The sequence below is a fragment of the Astyanax mexicanus genome, chromosome 1 (assembly GCF_023375975.1).
Source record: "Astyanax mexicanus isolate ESR-SI-001 chromosome 1, AstMex3_surface, whole genome shotgun sequence".
In the NCBI taxonomy this organism is placed as follows: domain Eukaryota; kingdom Metazoa; phylum Chordata; class Actinopteri; order Characiformes; family Acestrorhamphidae; genus Astyanax; species Astyanax mexicanus.
The window spans coordinates 126,076,736-126,082,735 of record NC_064408.1 but is presented as its reverse complement, the minus strand read 5'-3'; positions in this window follow the sequence as shown (position 1 = coordinate 126,082,735).

Sequence of the window (6,000 nt, the reverse complement as noted above, 5' to 3'; positions counted from 1 at the left end):
GTTTAGAATATATAATATATGCATTATATAAGTATAAGTATATAGTTGAGGGATTGATCTTACTCTGGGAAACTCTTGTTCTAATTGAAGCTGAACTCAGTTTGATCCGTTTAAGCACAGTTGATCATAATTAAATAATTAAAATGTGAATTAAATGTGTTTCAGTTGATCTGATTGTGGTTTAATTTGATAGTAGATTCATTATCTCTCGGCTCGTCGTGTGGGTGTGTCCGTGTGGGTGTGTCCGTGTGGGCGTGTCCGTGTGGGTCTGTCCGTGTGGGTGTGTCCGTGTGGGCGTATATCAGAGCTTTCTCTGCTTTAAAGGCATTTAATAAAGTAAGAGGTGGAATGATGTGTTTAATACACTGCTGATATACATGATTAATTTAGGCTCCATAGGGAGTTAAGGGGTTTTAACAGGTAAACTCAGTAAAGGACTGTTTATTAGCTGATCAGCTGGATCAGGTGGAAAACACTATTTTAGGGCAGAGATCAGAATTCAGAAACTGCTTTAAACTACAAACATAAAGTACTGTACTCCATTCTGTCTACCCTCTACATCCAGCTTCTAGATTACTAGTTAGGTAAATTAATTTTCGTTCATTTTCAGTCCTGTAATCCTAAATTAATAAACACAGTTTGAAAATGTAATAGTGATCAGCTGATCAGGTACAGGGCAAGTTGAACATTACATATATAGTTTTTTTTCTTTAACCCTGACTCCCAATCTATCTAATTCCAAAGTTAAGCTAACTGACTATCCCAGCTGCAGTTTATTAATCACAGTGGGTTTAATCTGTGTGTTTTGATTCAGAGACGTGTCTTTTTATCCAGCTATCAGAAACATATCATCACAGTTTACTTGATTAGCTCCGTTACCTTTCTGTTAGAAAAATCTCCGTATATCCAGATCTGTTTTAAAATCAGCTGAAGCTGCTGCAGCCCGATCCCGCTGCTAAATCTCACAGCGAGGGGGCGGGGCTTCCCCAACAGCAAACTGCCTCTCCTCCGCGCGCCGCAAAACCAGCAAGCTGATTGGCTGTTTCTGCTGAGAGGCGGAACTTAATACCTGAACGGCTCCGTGATTGGTCCGGTCTGTCTCCTCATTAATAGTACAGCTGATCTGAGCGAAACGATATCATTTTTGGGGGGGACAAATCCACCTGTTTCTAATATTGGGTGGGACATGTCCCACCCAGCCCCCCCGGTTCTTACACCTATGGATGTAGTCAATCATAAATTTAAGATTTGTAATTTTTAATCGACCTCACTGTGATCTATAGTTCTATAAATCCATATTTCACCGTTTTCAGCTTCTCTTCATGTTTTTTTCTGTGTGTGTGTGTGTGGATTGTTTGTGTGTATAAAGTCCCAGCCTGCTGTTCCCTGATTGGCTGGGCGCAGCGCGGTGGCCGGATTAATTTGAATAAAGTTTAGCTCTGCTGAACTTTTTGCCGGAGGGCGGGGCTGCGCTCAATGCATCGAAACCCAGCATGCACTGCAGCATGCAGCGACTCTCTCTATAGAAGTGAATAGGATGTGTTGTGCTGGGGGACAGGGGGAGGGGCCTCTTTCTTGCGGGCGCACTAACATCGTTCTGGGCTGCGAGTTTGAGACCCCTGCTGTAACGTGTTCTCCAACTTACAGAAAGAATTTGTTTTTTATTCTTTCTCTCATAATAATTCCTTTCACTGTTTTGACCTCAAAGACACAATTATTTATTTTACATAAAAAAAAATGATCTCTTGAGTTTTTATTCATGAAGAAATGTGTTTTTTTAAGAATGAACTTAAATTTACTATTTTAGCTCTAAGTATAATATATATTATAAGAAGTGTTAGAATATAAAATAAACATAATTCTACATTTCTAATGTAAAGTTATGTTTGAAGCTTTAACACATGAAAAAAATAAAGAAGCCTTTTTTAAACTTTTATTGTTCTTTTTAACTTTTTATATATTTTATCATAATAACTAGTGATATATGTTTTACAGGATAGTGACTGTTGGAGTTTTGTGTATTGTATTACTTGTGCACAGTGTATTATACACTATTAAAAATGAAAAGAGTTTGGTAGGGGGCGTGGTTAAGAGAGAGCAGGGTTAGTAACGCATGAATAGGGGCGGGGCTGAGAGAGAATAGGCGGGATGTTACACTGGGGCGGGGCTTAGAGAGAGAGGTGTGGCGCAGTGAATGTGGACGGCGCTTAGAGACAGGTGAGACGCAGTCAAAGGGGGCGGGGCTTAGAGAGACAGGTGAGACGCAGTGAAGGAGAGAGTGAAAGTAAGTTCAGTTTCCTCCATTAGAAGAGAACAGAAGTCCGGATTGACTCGGTAAGTTCAGAACTGAAGAACCAGGATCAGCATGGAGATCTGAACCGGGCCTGGATCAGACCTGGACCTGGTCTAGATCAGACCGGCTGGAGAACAATCAGCTGTAACAGATCAATAATGCTGTAAACTGAAGAGAAATGCGCAGATATAGATCGATATTTATTGATCACAGTGTAGTTTATGCTGTTTAAAGCGCATTACTGCTTAATGTGGGCTTTGATCTGCTGGGGAGATAAAAACACGGAGCTGCTATAAAGGCGTGTTTATATGCAGTAGCGCTGTTCAACCAGCAGGGGCTCAAGATCACGTGGTGTGTTAGAGTTTTTAATCCTGCTGTTTTATATTATACTTAAATAACATTTATTTAATACTATTAATAGTAATATTTTAATAATTATTAATATAAATAATTAGTGTTAGAGTTTTTAATCCTGCTGTTTTATATTATACTTAAATAACATTTATTTAATACTATTAATAGTAATATTTTAATCATTATTAATATAAATAATTAGTGTTAGAGTTTTTAATCCTGCTGTTTTATATTATACTTAAATAACATTTATTTAATACTATTAATAGTAATATTTTAATCATTATTAATATAAATAATTAGTGTTAGTGTTTTTAATCCTGCTGTTTTATATTATACTTAAATAACATTTATTTAATACTATTAATAGTAATATTTTAATAATTATTAATATAAATAATTAGTGTTAGTGTTTTTAATCCTGCTGTTTTATATTATACTTAAATAACATTTATTTAATACTATTAATAATAATATTTTAATAATTATTAATATAAATAATTAGTGTTAGAGTTTTTAATCCTGCTGTTTTATATTATACTTAAATAATGTTTTTATTATTTTATATTACTAGTAATAATTAAATTATAATAATTATAAATCAGTAAATGTCTGTAATCTAAATTAATCTGTAATGAGGTTAAATCACACTGTTATTAAATGTTCCCTGTTTTTGTTGGTTTTGTTTGTTTATCAGGAATTGTTTAATGCAGTTCTGATAATAGTGGTTTTATTGTAAGAATAGTGGTTTTATTGTAATGGCTGATCTGTTCTCAGGGGTTCCAGCTGTGTGTGAATGAAGAAGAGTAAATGATGGATCCTCAGAACTCCAGCAGTGGAGGAGGAGCCTCTGTCCTAAAGTGAGTAAATTAACTGATAGATTTTATTAGTAAAGTAGTTTTTATATTTTAATGGTTGCAGCTCTGATCCTGGACCTGTGTTCCACAAATTTTACTGATTTAAATACACAGAACCGAGGTTCTCCTGAACCAGAGTCAGAACCCTGTGCTGCTTTTAAACATAGAAAATCATTTAACAAACTAGCAAAAACAAAATCTCTCACCTGCAGATTAATACAGAAATCCTGACATAGTTCAAATAATATTCCTCTCCATCAGTTATCTTTATCTCAGTTATTATAAATATAATTAATATTTAGTTTAATCAGAACTTTCAGTCCCTACGGATCAGTTCATTCTTTATAAAAAAGTATATGGTAAATAATTATATAAATATAAGTAATTCAGGTGAATTCATTAAAATGAACTAATTTAATAATCTGCACGTAGGGGGGATCACCAGAAAATCAGGCTTGTGTAAAATAATTATAATGATAGTGATCTTAATAACGATATATATAAAATAAAAATATGTCAAGCATGTGAACAGATGTAAGCAATATAAAAGTAACATATCTGCTGGAGAAAAGAAAGATGAATCTGTGTGAAAGTTTTAGTGAGAGTATAAACCGTGTATTACGGTAGCCGTGTGCACAGCGGAGCTGGAGGAGAAAGCTGCGCTCGCTTTTACTGCAGAGAAACTGAACATGGAAAATAAACACAAGAGTTTTTGTAACTCTACAGACTGAACTCAGATCAGTGTGGTAAAAAGTAGATGAGGCTTTAATACTAAAGGAAAAAACGTGTAGTCGTAATACAAGCAGTGTTCAAAACCAGAGTAAGAATAAACCCATACATCAGAGACATAAACTCTAATAAAAGAGAAATCCTGATCCAGAAATACAGTCCAAACCACCAGAAAACACAGTAAAAACAGAGCAAAAGAGACAAAGTTCAACACGAGAGAAAAAGATACATTTACAGAAATACAATCAGAAAGAAAACGCTCAGTCTGTCGCTGGATAAACAGTGAAATACTTAAAGAAAAATAATACCAACAAATGGGTTTATATACACGTACAAATTACTAACAGCTGAACTCAGTTCTAAAATTCCGGAGATGAGGAGCGTGAGAAAGTGCAGCGATTGGCTGAGTCTGAACACGTGATGTTGTCAGGTGCATGCTGGGGGTTGTAGTTCTGGAGAGGAGAACCTCGGTTCTGTGTATTTAAATCATGTATAGATCACAATTTAAAGTCTTATTAAAGAAGAAAATCAGAGGAAACAACTTTCCATATTATATTATTAATCATGTTTAATTTAAAATGATATTACTGCAGGAATGTGTTGAAAATATTTGGTTGTAAACAGACCAGAAATAAAACAAATCTAAGCATTACCAAATAAAACCACTGAAATCTTGAAGAGCACTTGTAATATTATTCATTATTATTGTTTTAAGTAATAATACTGTAATAATTTGAATTAATGGGATGGCTGGTCATAAATACATATAAAACACATCCTCAATATAATCCAGACATGATGGCGGATGACTTTATGAAGTTACAGATTTGTGCAGCAGTTTTGATAAAGAATAAAATGATGTGTGTTTATTGAAGGATTTTCAGAAAGCTTTGGGAAGCTTCTGGAACAGTTATGAAAAAGTTAGTGTGGAACCTGTGAATGAGTTTACTCCACACTTTACTCTCATCATGGATCATCATGAAGATCTGTTTACAGGAAGAAGAGAGGAGCATCTCCAGCCCCCAGTGGAGTGTCTATGAAGAGTGATCAGTCCATGGGTACTCCTCTAGAGTTCAGCAGTGGAGGAGGAAGCTCTGGGTCTCGGTACATCACTGCACTAAACTACTGTTCTGTTCTGAGAGTGAAGCTCTTCAGTTCCTGATCTTTATTAAAGATGTGCTGTGTGTTGGAGTTTCACTGTGTTTAATGTTAACAGAACTGAAACCCAGAGAGGAGCTTCTCCAGCCCCCAGTGGAGTGTCTATGAAGAGTGACCAGTCCATGAATCCTCCTCTAAAGTTCAGCAGTGGAGGAGGAAGCTCTGGGTCTCGGTACATCACTGCACTAAACTACTGTTCTGTTCTGAGAGTGAAGCTCTTCAGTTCCTGATCTTTATTAAAGATGTGCTGTGTGTTGGAGTTTCACTGTGTTTAATGTTAACAGAACTGAAACCCAGAGAGGAGCTTCTCCAGAACCCAGTGGAGTGTCTATGAAGAGTGACGCGTCCATGGATCATCCTCGTAACTTCAGCGGTGAAGCTGTGACCTCTGACCCACAGTGAGTGAAACATCAAAGCCTCAGAGATTCAAATTTTCTCAGGGTCATTAAATCACAACCCACTTTTTATAGAATATAAACCAAACAAATTTATTTTTGAAAAATACCCTCAAAAACACATTTACACATACATATGCATGCAAAGTGAATTTAAAAGCAACTACATGTATAAAAGTTACTACAGTAAAATTAAATATCAGAATAAGCCCAA